Below are 19,148 nucleotides of genomic sequence, written 5' to 3'. Positions count from 1 at the left end.
AGGTATGGAAGTCCACTGTTCATGAACAGGCCACTCTGCTCTTCCAAAAAAAGTATGCAGTAGAAAGGTACAAGGTGGCAGAGAATGGGGCAGTCTCAGAAAGCTTAAGTCCAGCCTAAGACAAAAGAAAACTCAAGAGCTTTCCTGAATCCTGCAAGCCACTTGAATTTGCAAAGCCAAGCACATGCTGCTTCCCAAAACACCAGCATTCCTGGAAGGACGTCTGTCCTCCTACCTTGATCTAGACAGGTCAACTCAGATCTGAGCTCCTTTGATGCCTGACATGCCCTCCCCATCAGGAAGTGGGAATCAATGAGAGTCATTTCTGTATTTTCCACGGGAAATGATACTTGGATAGCATTTTATTCTTAAAAGGTTTGAAGGTAACTGAGTTGATTCTATTTCACTCCTGAGTGTGAAAACAACAAAAGTATCTTTTATTTTGTCAAATATTTTTAGTAAATGTCCATGCATTGCACTTCTTAGGAAAGCACTTCTGTGGATCTGAAATTAATGGCAAAAACTGTCCTGAACTGGGCAGCTGTGAGGTTTCTGTGTTGTTTGCATGTGCTTTCTTTAAGAGACAGAATGGGGGAAAATACATCTTTCCCCCACTTCTTCTCAAATATATTTATATATATATTGTTTACAGTTGTAGATTTTTTTTTTTTTTTTGTATTTCTAAAGCAGATGTACAGGGCAAAAGTGGTCGCATAAGAGTTATAAAGAGCTGTGTCCATTTCCAGTTGTAGAGGAACTGAGCTGTGACTTGAGGCACCATTTTAAAATTATGCCATTTTCTGATTTCCACCCATTGTTCCCACTTATCTTTTTTTCAGGAAATGCTTCTTCCTTCTCTCCTCCCTCCCTTCCTCCCCCTTCCTCCCTCCCTTCCTCTCTTCCTTTCTTCCTTCCTCCTCCTCCTTCTCTCTTTCCTTCCCACTGTCTGTTCCTCTCTCAATTGTATTCTATTTTTTTCAGTGCTCCCCAAATTAAAAGACTGTGTTTCCTAGACCCTTTTTGGTTTTGTTGTTGTTGTTGTTATTATTTTGTTTTTTGTTTTTTTCTGAGCAAGGTTTCTTTGTGTAGCTTTAAAGCCTGTCCTAGAACTCACTTCTGTAGACCAAGCTGGCCTCGAACTCACAGAGATCCGCCTGCCTCTGCCTCCCGGGTGCTGGGATTAAAGGTGTGCGCCACCACCGCCTGGCTTCCTGCCCTTCTTATAGTGAAGGAGGTGAGCAGGGCACATAACACAGGAGTCGATATTTGGCTGCTGTGTGCTGCATGGCTAAAACCTAGAAATCTGACTGGGGTGATGAAGAAAGAAAGGATAGACACACAGACCCATATGCAGAGAAGCTGGGATCAGGTGGGCTGTACTCGGTCTGTCCATGCAACGACCCGAAACCCCAGTGCATTTATGGCATCCAGCACAGGAGGAGGGGTTAGCTAGTCTGGATGGGAGGCTTCTGTAAGGGAGAAGTCTCAAGCTGTAAACATCTGGGCGGAGGAAGCAAAGGTCAACGTTTTCTGTACATTCTGTCAACGTTCCCACGTGGACCAGAGGAAGGCTTTGCCAATTCCTGAGCCCGAATCCCAGTGCAGACTTCGCCAGTTCCCATGAGTCTGAGGAAGTGGGGTCCTTGTCAATAGTCCACATTTACTCAGGGCTTCCTCTGCTCTGCACATAGGACAACCTCCCTGTGCCATCTGCCTCCTGCCTTCAGGCAAGTGTGTCTCTTCCAGTTCTTCCTCTAAACCTGGGCTCTAAAATATGGAAAGGGCCATCTTTTAAGAATGGTAGCCATTCTCTAACAAGGGGGGCTCTGGCTCCCTGATGATTCTGTGTCCACTGGGTGAAATGCTCAGACCTTGTAGATGATAAAGAACACTGGATGTCACCTCCGCGCTGCTGTTTGAATACAGGAAGCATCTTGAGCGTTGTCCTGACTCAGGTCATGCGTGCGTACCTTTCCCACTCAGGGAAGCCCCGAATATTCTTGTGTCTCTACCCTTTACTCACATGTCCTCAGTCACATGTTCCATGGACTCCCTGTCCGCCACATTTAACTCACAATAGTACCTTTCCTCTCTTTCCCGGTTTATTTTCTTTTTAGGGCTTACCACTTAATATACCATATGCTTTCCTGTTGATCTTTATGCTGCTTCCTCTGAAGTATACAGCTAGCTAAGTGGAGACAAAACCTGCTTTATGTTTTGTCTGCTCATACACTCAGCATGCATACCAAGGGTGTACGCATTCCATAAAATGCTTGCAGATGAATAAAATCAAGTCAAAGTATAAAGATGAAAAATGAGGGCCTGATCATCATGGTAAAAGGCCAATCCTGGGAACCTTCCTGACCCATATCCCTTTTGTGACTTTTAAGCCCCTCATTTTGCCGAGCACTAACATATTATTTTCACATCAGGCATTTCACGTCATCTCCAGTCAATCCCAACAAGAACACGCTTTGGTAGTCATTTATTATTCAGTTTTCATACAAGAGGAACTTGATGTACAAAAGAACATATTGAGCAACTAAGACAAGGATTGTAGAAGTCTGATGTCCAGAGATGATTATTTTTATTTTGTGAAAATGAATGATACAGGGGAACTAGTAAGAGGGGCGATTTCACCCAGGTCTAAAAGTAAAAACAGTTATAATACTGAAAGTGTGGGTGGGGGCTCTTCTTCTTCTTCTTACACTCAGGTTAAAAGGTAAACTAACTGAGGAAAATTCCAAGGATCACAGCAGCCACTACCATAATACGCAAGCATGCTGGTGAATAGCATGACCACTTTCAAACCCCTGGTCACCATGGCTATGTTCTCCACATCCACACCAGTTAGCAGCCTGCTGGGGTAGAAACAACGAGTGACCCAGACTGAACAACAGAGTTTTCCAATCTTCGGTTATAAAAAGAGATGTGATGGTAGTTTTATCAACACGATTGGACTGCAAGGTACCTGGAGGTTAGCGAAGCACACCTGAGGTGTTCCTGACAGGATGGAGCATGAGGGCTCTGGTTGCATCCACTGATGGATGCAGACTCTGAATGGAGTTCTGTGAGGTGGCGGAAGCGCAGGAAATGACGCAAGCGCGGGAAGTGGCGCGGACCTGGAGCACGTGGTGGCTGAGGGCATTAGTGACTTCATTTTAGCTGTGACCAAAATGTCTGAGTGAAAATATAAAGGAGACATTCGTCTGGACTCAGGGTTCCAGAGTTTCAGGCCATCAAATCGAGCAGAGCATTATGGAGGAGGGAGCATGCGACAGGAAGAAAGCAGAGCAGGGAAGAAAGAGACCCATATGGCTTTCAACTGCATGCCCCGGTGGTCTACTTCCTCCAGCTAGGCCCCAGTTCCTGAAGTTTATGGCACACACGCCCCAAAATAGTGTCAGGAGTCATGGACCAAATGTTTAAGACAGAAGACGAAGACGGTAAGAGATATTTCATATGCAAACTGTACCAGTGAAGCCATGCTCTTGCTCTTAGAGGGTCGTCCTTGGCCCTGTAACCTTCCCATCATGCTCTCTGCTTCCCAGCCACCATAGGGTGAGAAGCACTCCTCCACAGTACCCCCTATGATGTGCTGACCCATCAAAGGTCCACAGCAGTCATGTGTATCCTCTGAAACTGTTAGCCAACATAAATCTCTGATCTCTTAAATTTTCTCTCAGCTATTTTTCATAGCTCTAAAAATGTTGACTAACAGAAGGACTACATCCATTTATTTTTACCTTAAAATTCACAAGCAGGTACGGTATAAAAATAAACACCTATTTGTTCTCCTTGTGTGTGTTCCTTCTAGGTACATAAGTCACATAAGTACATGTGAGTACATACATAGACACACACACAATTCTAGGTATATAAGTCACATAAGTACATGTGAGTACATACATAGACACACACACACACACACACACACACACACACACACACACGTGTATAGTGTGTTGCTTTAATCCTCTCCAATCAGGTTACTATATTAAAGCTATTACAGTACCCTTCCCAAGTCTTTGGATCAGAGCAGAAGATAGCACAAGAGAACACACAAACAGAAGTGGAACCCAAACGTGTGATTGCAGTTCCCCTAGTGATCGACTTGTGAGTAAATCAGCCAACACCTGTGGTCACCGGTCTGCAGTTCCTACTGACAAACTGAGAAAAGTGGTATTCATCTGGCAAGATTTGCTTGCTGCAAGTAGACATTATATATGTGTGTGTGTATATATATATATATGTGTGTGTGTATATATATATATATATATGTGTGTGTGTATATATATATAATTGTAGTGAGGATATATGTACATATGTACATATATATGGGTATGCATGTATGTATATATGTATATATGATACATAATACTTTATATATGTATATTGTGTGTATTATCTATATAACAAGCATATGTTTTGTGTATATATGCATATATATACATATATATATATGCTAGCTGCCATGTATGTGGCTCCACAGGGCCTTCAAGAATACTAATCACCGTTATAAGGCGCTAAAGACAAATCATTAATATTTCCCTTAACTATCTCCTTTCCAATAAGGGGTTAGAATTATATATTTTATCACTCTCCAAATTCTTAAGAAAATAAAAAGAAAACACCATATAAATATTTTCCTCATTCCAATCATAGATTCTTAGGACGGTCTCCTTAATGCTTTACTCAAGCCCTGCTTCCAGAAATATTAGCCTTTTTCTTCTGATCAAAGAATTTAACCCACAAATTGTGATTCTTATCAAAAATCTAATTGCTATCCATTTGACGGAAATGTCTGGAATTTAAAACCTTTTAAGGAACCTGATTGCAGAAGATGTGCATCTCCTCCAGAAGCATATTTATTCCCTTTCATACTGAAAAACGGTTCCAGATGTTTTTTGGCAACACTCTTCCAGTGCAGCTGGCATCCTGCAGCAGTGTACCTGGGAAGCTCTGACACTTCAGTCATCCTGAGAAATGTGCTAAATAAAACTGCACACAAGATGTTCATCTGGGCTATCGGCAATTAGCTGATCAAAATGAAATGATTACTGGTGAAACTGGAGAAAGTGACCACTTGAGCGTGTGTCCGTGGCATATAAAAGAATTGTACTTTGTCTGAGTTAAAAAAAAACAGTCCTCCAAGAGCCATTTGTTTTGAAAGTGCCACCCTAACGAAGAAATACACTCCAAGGGGATTGGTTGGATTCCATGTTTTCAACTTGCTCTCAGGATAACATAATCACAGTGGACCTCGCCTCACTCCAAACGTTCCTCCAGCTAATGAGTGCAAGGCCCACGGCCTCAGTTGTTGTCTCAAGGAACTGAAAGAGTATCATCAGATGAAAATGACTTCCTCGGTCCAAGCATAAAAGCTGGAAAAAGGAGCGGCGCACTGTGTCCATGAACCACGGGTAAGGTAGAAGCAGTCCCAACGGCTGTTTGTGCCGCTTCCTTAACACACGCAAAATTCTTCCCTTACTTCGTTGAAACACCGTGGCCCACTCTGCTGCTTGTGGGTGGGTTTGAGTCTGCTGTTTCCAGGTTCTTGGATTCTTACTCAAAAGAACTGAAATCAAGGCTCACATAGATTGCAAAGTCACCGGGATAGCTAAGGGATAGCACACATCAGAAAGGAATATACTGTCAAGATTGACAGTAGACCACAGGGCTGAAGGTATTCAAGAGCCTTGATAACAGTGTGTGGCTTCTTCTCAAGGGGTTCAAGAGAGGAAGGGGTTTGGGCTCCTAACGGGCATAGTTTGGATGGTTCCCTATTTTGAGTGACGTAAGTCATGTAATCATTTTCTATAATGTATCTGGTTTTAATCATATACATGCCCTATTACACATAGGTATAAGATGCTCAATAGGAAATTATACCCAAAAGTTCACTTGGAAGACCTAGACTGCCTTATTGAAAATGCTCCAAAACTAGTTCAGCCTTCCATACTCTTAAACACAGACATAGCTGAGTATAACTTCCTGAAGTCTAAATTTGAGTGTTGTTAAGGGAAGGATAAACTCACTCCATTGTTCAGAGTGGGGCACATGTAGTTTAATGAAGGTGCGGTCCTGTCTTGCTAATAAGTTGCTAGGTACATTGTTCAGAGAGGGGTTTGTGTGTGTATTGCCTACAAGAGTCTTGGGCTGCCATGCGTGTTACTATAGAGGGCTGTATGCATTGGGATAAACTAAGTGGAGTCCCAGGCTGCTAAATTAGGCCCTATGCTTGTCTGCCTCAACTCCATCTCCTACACATTGATAATTTTACTGTGTCTATTGGGCATTCCAATGAGCATTTCAAGTATTTCAAGCCTCTAGTAGCTTATTGGAAACATATTTCCTGAAACCTAGGAATACACATACTCTAACTGGTCCCCTTTCCCATGTAAAATGTAGATAGTTTGAACAGGTTGCCAAAAACAAAAGTAGCATTACTTCAAACTGAGTAGACTAGGACAGGTACCCAAGGCTTCTTTTCTAAGGAAAGCCAGTCAGTCCTCACTGTCCTCATGTCTCCTCAACTCTGCAGAAATACGATGCCCTTAAAATCACTAGAAACTTTTTGCTGCCATGGTCCAAGTAGTTCCTTCTCTTTGCCTTTATTTCCCATTGTATGTATTGAGGTATCTTAGGAAACTCTTCATCTCCATGGCAACCCACCTTCCTGCTCTCTGTGCTCCCTCCACTGCTCTCAAGTTCTTCAGAGTTGTGTCCTTCATCCTCTAAACTGCTCTTGAGAAGTCGTCCATTCCCATGGCAATGCTGAAGATTCCAGTCCATCACTGTCAACCACCTCACTCCCTCTGCTCTTCTAGGGTCTCCATTCCAGATCACGGCATGAAGCACCTGCCCTGCTACTGAAGTTAGGGGTCTGGGCTACTCTGCCTCTTTGTTCTCCTTCATAGCCCTGTTCACAGTAACAGCCAGATTCTGCTAATTATTATCTCCTAAATGTCTCCAGGACCCATTAACTTCTTTTCATATCGTATTCTGGAATACCATCCTCTCCTTCCTGAATGACTGGGACAGTCCAACTTATCTTCTATGTCTTATTTAGCTTGATATGAATTCTCTTTCAATTTTTTTATTTATATTATTATGAGAAATGTATATGATTTATATACAATTTTTATTATTATGAGAAAAATAAAACATTCTTCCTGGAGTCAAGTTAATAGCGTGTTGAAAATGCTTCAAGAGAATCCTCCTGCCCTACTGTTAAATACAAAGTACTTAGTGTTTTATACTGTACTTTGGAGACATAGCATAGGTTGGGTTAGTTCCCGGGGCCATCTCCCTCCTTATTTCCACTATGTGCTTGTGCACACTGAACTAATTGCAGTCTCACCAACTCTAGAGCACTCTTCACACTTCAGTGAGACCTGCACTGTGACCTCCTTTGGAAAGAGTCCCCTCTCTTACATCCATCACCCCAGAGTCTTCTTTATCTCCTAAGATGTCATCTGCCCTTTTCTCCGACCACCTTCTCAAACCAAGGCAAGATCCTCTTCCTGGGTGGTGAATATCTCTAGGCCTTTAGCCAACAGTTGCCTCACTGTGTTTTAGATTCCTGTTTCTACCTCTACTGCTGGATAAGCTGAGACAGGGTATATTCTTGGTATATTCTTTCTTAAATCCCAGCACATTCTACAGTGCTTGGTCAATACTTATCAAGTATATGGATTCTTGGAACTGCTCAAGTACAAACTCAAACTTAATGTATTTTACACTACCACTCTGTGTCTACCCTCTAACCTAAATCTGTGCCACAGTACAGTGTGACATTCTCTGCTTTTTAACTACTTAAGAATTTTTAGTCCAATTTGTAGTTCATATCCTCCTTGAATTCTAAAATAATCTGACAGAAATAAAATAGATATAATGCTTACCATCCTTTGTCTCTCCTTTATCCATGCTTGCAAGAGTATGTCAGAAATATATATTGATACATATTTTGTCCCTTGACAAAAAAAAAAAAACCCTACAAGGAAAAGTGTCCAGATTTCACATAATTTAACTACTCTATACCTAACACTGTAGCAAATACATACCACTTGATTTGTATTTGCATGATGTTTTTTTAATAAGAATAACCCCCACCCCCAAAGGCTCCTGTATTTGAATGCTCAGTCACCAGGGAGTGGGACTTTTTAAGAGTATGGCCTTGTTAGAGGAAATGTATCCAGTAAGTGTGGGCTTTGAGGTTTCCAGAGCCCAAAGCAGTCCCAGTGTCTCTCTGTTTTTGATGCCTCTGGATCTGGATGTAGAACTCTCAGCTACCTCTCCAGCTCCATGTCTGCCTGCATGCTGCCATGCTCCCCACCATCACGACAATGGACTGAACCCCCGAAACTGTAAGCCAGCCCCAATTAAATGTTTTCCTTTATAGGAGTTGCCACAGTCATGGCGTCTCTTCACAGCAATAGAACACTGACTAAGATACATGTTTAACAGGATTATTTTCAGACAGTCTCTTTAAAGTGTGAATATTTAAAGCTATTAATTCATTACAAAGCATTTCTGAATTCTGATGCATAGAATTTCTATTTTTGCTCAGATCAAGTTCTGGACTAAGTTTTCTGATTTTTATGCATAGATTATATAGAAATAGGTTACTGAATTTCAAAATATATTAAGAGAATTACAAATTGTACAATAGATTTTTTAACCATATTGAATTAAGGTTATTGATATAGAAGAAATTCCTTTTCTGCAATATTTTGAGGTTTGCTTATTTACCTAATGCTTAGCCAATTCTACAAATTTGTTAGGCATACTGGAAAATGTGTTCTGCCACAATGTTTTGAATGTTTTTTAGATACAGTTAGAATGAGCATGCTAGAACAATTTTTATTACAATGATCCAGTGACCATGAACCAGGCTGCTCGTCACAATTATGTATTTGTCATTAAAAACTAGTTCTTTCGATTTTTCTTTGTACATTTCAGTACTATAATATTACCTTCATGCATCTTTACAAACTCACTTGAATTTTATTTGATACTTCAGGGGGGTTTTCACAATGTTTCCCCACTTCAAAAATCTCCATGGTTGGGAGTTAACACAGTGCGCTGGCTGGCTTTGAACCCGCTTTACGTACTGCAGCTTTCATCTCTATTCATTCTGCTCTGCTTTGTTGCTATGTTTTTGTTGTGTTTCTTATAAAAAGAATAGGCAACATGTTGCTTTGTCTTCTGGCTGACAGCCTTTGCTAACTAGCACATTTAGTATTTGTAACAATTGAGACTCTTCTGCTAATACCTCCTAACTACTTGTCTGTACACATGGAGCCTGTTTCTTCTACATTTTTCCCTGTTCCATTGGTTTCTTTTAGATTAAAATTCCTTCCCCTTTCTTTCATTTCTCATCAATAGTGTGGGTGTTATCAACAGCAACTTGTATTTTAACATTTACAACATAATGACCTCTGAATGTAATCTTTGTAGTGAATAATATGGAAACTTTGGGCTCTAGTTCATATCTGATCTTCTTTAACTGATATAGCTTTATTCTCTTCTTGAATTTTAAGCCTATCCTGTGGATATTGCTAATGTTTCATAGCATCATATCTACCATGTTTTTAAGTTATATTTCCTTCTTGAATCAGATTTTCTTTACAAGGTTATTCTTTTCCTTCAAAAATTTAGTTTAAAAATATTCTAACACCAGGTCTATTTATAATAAGCACACTTGATCTTCCTTACATTTTGAATTAAAATTATATTATGATTTCATTCCTGGGATTTGGTTTCATGGCATATAGAACTCTGGCTTGCATTCACTGCGCTCAACGTTGGAAGGTATTCCTCTGTTGACTTTCAGTGCCCACGGCTGCAGATGGATCTGCGGTCATCGGCACTTTCTGTCTTTTCTCCCTGGCTCTTCTCAAACTCTGCTCTTTCTCTTCAGTACTATACAGATTTACTTTGAAAAAGTTGATGTGCATTTCATTTCATTTGCATTGTCTCCTATTCCATTTGCTTCCTGAATAAGAAATTTTTACAAGGTTCTGGAAATTTTTCACGCATCATTTCTGACAGCTGACATTGGGTTTGGGAGGTACATGGTCATGCATGTATATTGGACCTTTTGACTTTGTCTTCTAAGTTTCTTAATTTCTCTTCCCACACCTCACAGATTTTTCTCTTGGCCTGTCATCTAGTACACTAGTTCTTTTACTGATCAACCTTTATTACTAAAGATATGCAAAATGGGCATAATAGACAATTTTATAAGCTTATCTCATGAACCCCATCTAGGATAAGAAATTGAATATTAATAGCACCCTGGACACACAACTCCCCACCACTTCTTCCTTGATGGCACCTCTCTGCTAGCCCCAAAAGGTAAACTATCCTGGCATTTGTCCTAACTACAGTCTTCAATCCTCTAAATAAATATCCTTCAACAGCCTTTTAGCTCTGACTGCTATTTTAAACTAATATAAGAAGCATCATATAGTATGAATCCTTTCACATCTAGCTCACTTACATGATCATTATGTTCTGACATCTGTGAAGGGTTTATTTACCAGGCGGACACTTCTGCCTAGCCATTTCCGGATCAAAGCGTCTCTCATAGCTAGGATACCGGGTGGGCCCGGATATCTCCGCCTAGCAAGTTCCGGGCCAAGGGGTCTCGCGTGATCAGGGTCCGTGACGTTACATGGTCACGTAAGCGCGCAACGTGACCATGTGATCTACGCACACGCGTGGAGTAGTGACGTGACCTGGCCACGCCCCCAGCCGGTTTTAAAAGTGGAGTGCCATGTTTCCCAGTCTCTCTTCACGCACGTGTCTCTACCACAGGCCTGCACACTCTCTATCCCTGTATTTCCAATAAACTCTTATAAGCGGATTCTGTCGTGTTTCGTGACGTTTCCTTGCAGGGTAAGAACACAACGCAGCTAAATAACTAACAATCTGTCCATATTAATTTGGGTAGCTATCATTTGTTTATTTTCATTCTCATTGTAGAACCAAAGATATCTTGGTTGTAAATATTTATCTCATTTCTTCAGGTTTCCAGTTTCTAATTTTGACCCAGTAACATTTATCTATCACCTCTCTGGTACCTTCAAGATGAGATACTTGAAAATTGCGTTATATTTTCCATTTTTCTCTGCTAGTATTCACTTTTATGTATGTGCATACAAACATGTTCATGTATAGACGGGTACATATGTGTCTATATGCACATGGATGCCAGAGAACAATGCTGTGGGTCATTCCTAAGGCACACACATGATTTTTTTGAGGCAAGGTCTTTCACTGGCCTGGAATTCATTGACTAGGCTTGGATGGCTAGCCAGAAAGTCCCAGGGGTCTGCTTTTCCCATACTCCCCAGCACTGGGATTACAAGCTCACATTAAGATTTAAGGTTGCCGGGCGGTGGTGGCGCACGCCTTTAATCCCAGCACTTGGGAGGCAGAGCCAGGTGGATCTCTGTGAGTTCGAGGCCAGCCTGGGCTACCAAGTTAGCTCCAGGAAAGGTGCAAAGCTACACAGAGAAACCTGTCTCAAAAAACAAAAACAAAAACAAAAACAAAAAAAAGATTTAAGGTCATTTCTGGCAATCTGACTCAGGTCCTCGTGGTTACAAGGCAAGCATATTAATACTGGCCTATCCATCTTTCCAGCCTCTCTTTTCCCTCACTGTTCTTTGATGTGCTTATCAGACTAAAGTTGTTTAAAATGTCCTAGGTGTATAAGAAGTCCCAAAATTATCTCTTCTATTGTATGATATACATTCATTTATAAATTCAGTTATTATGTTATTTCTAGAGGCTTGTTTTGCACAGTTACATTATTTAATGAACACACACACAACGGCATCCCATTGATCACTGTTTCTACTGACTGTCAGGAAAATTCATGTCTTGGTATTTTATATTGTATGTGTACCTAAATATACATGTGTACATGTGTGTGTTTGTGTGTGTGTGTGCGACTGTGTGTGTGCAAGTATGTGCATGTATCTGTACATGTATTTATATGTGTGTGCATGTGCATATGTGCACATATGTTTAAGAATTACCTGTTACCAGATGAGTACTGCTTGATTGTATGATATAGAACGAATTATTAAAGTTCTCTATGCCTCTGTCTGAAAATGAAACTATTAATAATACTTTGCTACAGTTTATGAAAAAAGTTAAACATTTTATAAGAAAAATTCATATTCTAAAAATGCAATGGAACAAACGTGAATCCTAAGTCTAAAATTCAGTGTATTCCCTTTGGGTGTGGTAGCACGTGTCTCAGATTTCAGAGCTTGAGAGACTGAGGTTGGACACCATGAGCTTCAGATCAGAATGGGCTACAGAGCAAGCTTCAGGCTGTCCTGAGCTACAAAACACAACTCAAAACAAACAAGCAGGAAGTACAGTCAATTCCTCAAGGTTTTGTTTGTTCCTGCCATGTGTCTAAGGACGTTGCCAGCCTGAGATATCTCTGAACTCCAAGTTGATAGTCACGTTTTGCTTTCTTAAAATTTTAAGTCACCTAAGAATACAAATTTGTGCTCCAACTTGTGTTAACGCAGGTTGATGGTTGAGAATTCTCAGGAAATACTGTTCTCCTAGTTTTTGAGCTGTGCCATGCTCTTTATTGTCTCCTTTCCAAGGGGTGTTTTTCATCTACATTCATGCTCTGAACATTCTTGTGTTGGATGATCCCATTCTTTTGACGGTGCCTCACACCTTCTTGGATCCATGACTTAAAACACCTCACTCCTTTACGTGCTACACAAGCCCAGGATTCAGTTGCCAGGGATACAGATACTGTAGGTCAATACCTGTTCCAGAACCCACAGAAACTGTGCATTTATAGCTACGTACTGCCCCTGACCCTCGAGGGCCTTCTTTCCTGGTCAAGTTGACTGCTATTATAGCCACTGTCATAGAGTTCAGTATTTTAGTTGTGGTGTATGTGGTAGGGTTCCTCTGAATATCTAACTCATGACCATGAAGAATGTAACATGGAATGGTGTATTCTCAGTGGCACAGATGTCCTCTGATTCAATGACAGTTCTTATTAATACATCTTAAGAAGAACATTTGTATCTTGACAAAGCTGTTTTCTACAAGAAATCCATTTACCCACCCAAATGTCCTCCAGTCCACGGGAGGAGCCAGGCATAAAGAGACTTTGAAGTGTTGTTTTAACACGTTCTATTAGCTAGTCTGTAATTTAAATAACAAATAAAAAGTACTGCATATTATCACAGTGAGTTATTACCTAACATATCCCGGACACATTATCTAGTCCACGAAAACAACATCCACGTATCATTTAGACACTTCGATTGCTGCCCACCATGCGTACTAATTCTTCGTGGCTATTTCCAACTCCTCTCACCCACAAGGAAAGGAACTAGAGAGGTTCTGTTGCTAGGGCAGGTGAAGCAGAATCACAGAAGGTAAGCATCTTCTGGTCTATTTTGAGAAGGTGATACTTTCTTACAGTGACACCAAGACTGTGGTGGAATATACAGCAACTGCCTCCTTGGCACAATGTTTGAAATGTTTAATGCATTCTGATTTTTGCTCAAAGTATATTAAGGAGGTATGTGACAAATTTCCAGTTACATGTGAATTTTTCAGGATGGCTCAGTTCAATAATTTAAGTTTTTATTATTTTATCTAGTTTTAACTCAATTTGTTTCTGTGATTTTTTTTTCTGATGAAAGAATTTAGAGTAGAAATAATATTTTATCTACTGCTCATTACATAAACTTGGCTCAGTATATGTATATTTTGATCAAACCAATCCTAAATTTGTTATCAAACTTCTTCTTATTCATACCTTAGTTCACAATCTTACAAAAAAAATCTCTGAAATGCTGTTTTCATATTCACATTAATTTTTCTCTTACTTTTACAAATATTTTATAAAAATTACAATAAAATTCATGTAATATAAGGAGCATGAATAAATAAATAATAATATTTACATTTATGTTTTTACCACTTGAACTCTTTTTTCACATTTATTTGTTTATTTAAAGTTGTTTTATAGTATTGAGGATATACTACATACAATGTTCTATGTTGTTTTTTTATAGTAAATTAACTAATGTCATTCTCTGATTACATTTCCCCATTAAAATGTGTTTAACTGATCATTTTTCATTATTATTTAGATTATATTTTCCAGTATTTAACTATATATTGTTACTAAATTTTATCTTCATTCTGTATTATTTTCAAGTGAAAATTCATCAAAGTCTAACAACTAGATCAAAAACAATATTTTCATTAAACACTATAAAATATTTAAATCCATATACATAAATAGACATACTTTAATATTTTCTCCAAAATTAATTTAACTTCTGGCATCCCGTAATGTTAGAAGGAATCCTGGATGAAATATTTCTTCTCATTTAATATTAATAAGTTCCCTTAGACTTTTATCACCTTGTTCTCCTTCACCTTTACCTCACACTCAGATTATAACCCTTGTGGAGCTCTCTCCCTGTGGAGGAATTGAGAGGGCATCTCTTATTTACCAGCCTCAAACCAAAGCACTTTCCATGATCACTTGTCTTCGTATCCAAGCAGGAGACGTACAGTGAAGGCTGTTACCCAACAGCCAGTCAATATTAATATCCAAAAAGCTTAGCTGGCCAGCTCAAGTCCAAGAATAAGAATACTTGAATTATAAATTGTCTGTACACACACACACACACACACACACACACACACACACACACACACACAATGCAATACAAGATCAGAACACTTTTGATACTTTTTTCTAAAATGATTACATATCACAGGGTTTTTTTTTTTCTCTTGTGAACTTACCCATCAGTTAAAATCTTGCTATGATTTTCCTGATTGCACTCTTCATTCAGCAGACCTTTAAAACATTTTTCCAAGGATCAGAAAGGATGCAAAGTAATTGATACACACTGATCCACATTGATTCAAAACCAGGACCCCTTATGTACAAAATGCAACTGTCCATTTTGTGACAATGAATCAGAGGGTAATAGAGAAGAAATAAAGCTGAACAAATAACCAGAGGGATTTAGTTTAAATCCTCTCTAGTCAAATCCACATAACTTAGAGATTTTTTTTTTTTGACCTGTGGTCTTTTTGTGTAGACCTCAGGCCCTTGGGCCTTACTTTTGCTTGTGTTTAGTTAAAATTCTAACTAGGAAATCATCTTATTTTCCAGCAAGTCACAGATTAGAGGACGCAAGCTAGAAGAGTAATACAGGACGAAGCTGGAGGAGGGATGACAGAGGTCCTTTGGGGCACTTCAGGCTGGAGCAGTTTCCTCGCAGATGGACAAGGCGCACACCTGCTGGCTGAGTGGTTGAACATGGTAGAGTTCGCACAGTGATCCAGAGTCATCAGGAAGTGGTTAATTACACTCAATGTTATTTATTCCAAGACAGAAATTTGTACTATGTTTTGAAAGGAATTTCATTTAAAATTTTTGAAATAATTTTAGACATTTAACCATGTGTGCTGTGAAATTTTGTAATTAATGTGGACATTTCTGAAGTTCCCGTAGACGTGGATATTATATACTCCTACTGTCAATTTGGTGCTGCTCGCTGATTCTCAGTCAGTGTTTTATCCGCTCTTGATTGATGCTCCCAGGTGAATTCCAAAAGAAAAACCATTTCCCCTGGGTTTTCAATTGCCCCAGGCTGCTTGCCCTCTGCTCAACCCCCTCCTAACTGACCTCACTCTATTTCTAAGACTGTGTTCTGAGAGCTTCCAAGATCCATTGGATTTAGCTATTCAGTTTATTTTACCACATACAATTTCCTCCAAAAATCCTATCATTAAGCATTTTAATTCACAATGCTTCTGAAATTTAACACTAACCTATTGCCAAATAAAAAGGGGAAGAAAAGAAAAACACTTATTATTTTATTGACTATATTTGTGTTTGTTTAAAATTTTTGATTTGCACGAATGGCTCCATTTTGTGGTACCAGGTACTGAGCATGGGGACTCACATATGCTAGGTGAGTGCTCTCTGCTATAACCCCAGCCCAATGTCTTTTTTATTTATACTTTTAAATTTTATAATATCCCTTGAAAATATAATATAATTACATCATTTCCCCCTTCCCTTTCTCCCTCCGTCTCCTCCAATATATCCCTTCTTGTTCTCTCTCAAATTCATGGCCTCTTTTTCTTAATTGCTATTACACACACACACACACACACACACACACACACACACACACACACACACACACACTTCATAAATACAATATCTTTTTAAATCATTAGCAAGGTAAGTTTTCATTAACATTTGAAAGTTCTGGTCTAACATCTACGCTTCCCAGAGTATAGCCATTTAGTCAGAATTAGGAGCACTAGGTCAGTTGGAAATCTGGTACCTGACCACTCTATTTTGTGCACAGTGACTGTCCAGGTGGTCCGTGTCTCATTCTCTCTCATCTCCACTGCCACGTCGTTCACATTTACAACCGATGCCCGCATCTCTCTCCAGTGTTTCAACAACATATTGCTTCAGGAGAGGAGAAGGATGCATAGCGTCTTGCCTGGTTCCATATGCAATGCTTACATGTGTAAACAGGAGAGCCGTGAGAGCAGCAGGTGTCAAGACTGCAGCTGGTCAAGTTTCTTGTGTGGTCTAAGATGACAAAAACCTGGCAAGGAAGGCGGTTGTGCTAACTTGAGTACAGCAGAGCTGCGCATGCGCAAGCTTGTTGGAGGTTGTCCTCCATTTCTCGTTACCAATGCTTCTCAAAACTATGGTTTGCATCAATAAAATACTTCACCCTTTCACTTAGCGCAGTGGAATCTGTTGCTCTCTTGCATCAATGTTCTTAAAACTTCAACAGTGACTTCCTTGGACTCTCAGTGGTCGGTTTTAGGTCTTTGTCATTTCCGTCCACAGCAGGTCCTTGCCAAACACTCTTTTCTTGAAATTCTTTCAACCGTAATCGTTCAGTGTCTCTACCCTGGCATTTCCAAAGTATTTTCTTCCAATCAGTAGTCCAAAAAGATGAAATTCAAAAGAATATTTATGAGCAATGAATTTTGCCAAACATGGCTCCCCTGGAAGACTCATATCCTCATTAGCACATTAGAGTCTCTGTGAAGTACAACTTGAAAAGAATCTTGCACAACTGTGGTGGACCCAAAGTTTCCAAAGGAGAAACCATTTCCTCCCAACTATCTCATCAGTATGCTAGGACAGCCGTGTTCATCACATTCTAACATGTTTCATATGAGGTTGCTGCTAAGACTCAGTGACACCCTGGAACCACTGCTAGCTCATGGCCATCATGAGGGTTGTCACTTCCTGGGTATAAACAAGCACGGTCGTAACTATTCAGACTTCCATCAGAGCAGTTGAGTAATGTGTTTTTATTGGTGCTACTCATGACAAATCTAATTTCTATTTAAAATATCTTCAAAAAGATGACACTGTAATTCAGCATTCAAACAATAACAACAGCAACCAAAACTTACTCTGTGAGCCAAAAAGCGTGGCAATCAAGAGGAGCAAAGCATGGTATTAGTCAAACACATATTAGCCATTGAAGAAAGAACTACAACTACTTGCTTTTTTTATACAACAGCCACCAATACTTTATAGGGACATAGGTGAGAACTCCCTCCACACAGGTCCATCATGTTCACTACTGAGATGAAGATAAAGACTCCTTATGAGGCACCAAACAATGTGATTGAAGACTGGAGAAATTGTTAAATCTTTCAAAGTAAATTTTTAAAAATTCCAGGAAATGTGGATTTGACTTCATAAGACTATCCTAGTTTAGTTCCCAACATTTGTTTTTTTTTTTTTAATTTAGAGGCACATAAACTAGTGGTACATGTTCCTGACAGTGTCTTAGTTCCCTAAAATACAGCATGAACGTGTCATGAAGCATCGTTCTTCACTTGTGAACTGCTGGTATGATTTTTCTTCTATTCCACCACTGCGTACCTCATTCTCACCCAATCACCCGCTTAGGTATGTGTGGACCATCCCTTGAGGTGAGCTACTTTTCCTCTGAACACATTGACTACAGCCTCGTTGTCTTTCCAAGGCAGCTTTTCAGGATAAACTTTCTTCCAGACATGCAAATGAAAACTAGGATTAGTGACCCCCAAAACACCAAAGTCAAATTCGATACCACCCAAAGAGACCAGCTGGGCTATGGGTGGTCTTCACTCTGCCCAGGGTTCCTATCTCACAAAGTAGGAGAGGCTGAACATTACAGAGAGGGTCAGGCTGGCCTTCTCTTCTTCGAGAACCAGTTTTTCAATAATAGAAGGCCGGACCTTAGGTGATAAAATGTGTCTTCCTAGGAAAAGAAAAGCAAAATGATGGAAATGTCACTATCTAGCTGGTAAAGAGAAGCAGAGAAATCTCTGTGGGGGGCACTGTAGCCAAGCGTACTTCCCTGTATCTGCGACAACATAGCATAAAGGAAATAGTTAATGATAACTAATGCCATAGGGCACCCAATGCACTTCTATGAGAACTATTAAGTATAATTTATAGATTTTAAAATCTCAAATATTGAAGAGCCATAAAACCATTAAAGTTGGGCCAACATTACACTTGTGATCACTGGGAAAAGCACACACATAACTGATGTTCCTCACAGTGGTCACTTCCAGGGGATCCAATCTGGACCCACATACCTCCACTGACAACAGTAAAATTTTAAATTCATTTCTAAGACTGTGCCCATTCCATTTTGGAAGGTTATGATTTTCGTGGGCACTTGTTCTTCAGGCATTCCAGGACCTCAGCGGTGGCGGAGCGGTGATCAGGGAGCAAAGGCTGGAAGGGACGTGTGAAAAGCTGACACAGCCGATTAATTCCTCTAGGTGGGCAGGTGCCGGCTTGGACACACTCAGAGGTGAAGCCTGCCTTTTCCTATGTCGGGATACACCACTTTCCGGAAGCTTAGGTAGGACTAAGAGACTCCACCTGATGTCCTACAAGTCACCCCGATACTATCGCTGAGACTAGCAAGCTAATGGTGATGGCAAAGGAGATTTCAAGGCGCCCTAATCGTGCCCCTGGGGTTATTAGCTATCACTCTTATGGCAGGAATACGCTGAAGAGGAGCAGAAGGGGCAGAAGAAACACACAATGTACCACGTAGAGAGGA

This window comes from Peromyscus maniculatus, chromosome 13 (genome assembly GCF_049852395.1).
Source record: "Peromyscus maniculatus bairdii isolate BWxNUB_F1_BW_parent chromosome 13, HU_Pman_BW_mat_3.1, whole genome shotgun sequence".
In the NCBI taxonomy this organism is placed as follows: Eukaryota; Metazoa; Chordata; class Mammalia; order Rodentia; family Cricetidae; genus Peromyscus; species Peromyscus maniculatus.
Note: the sequence above shows the minus strand (reverse complement) of the source record.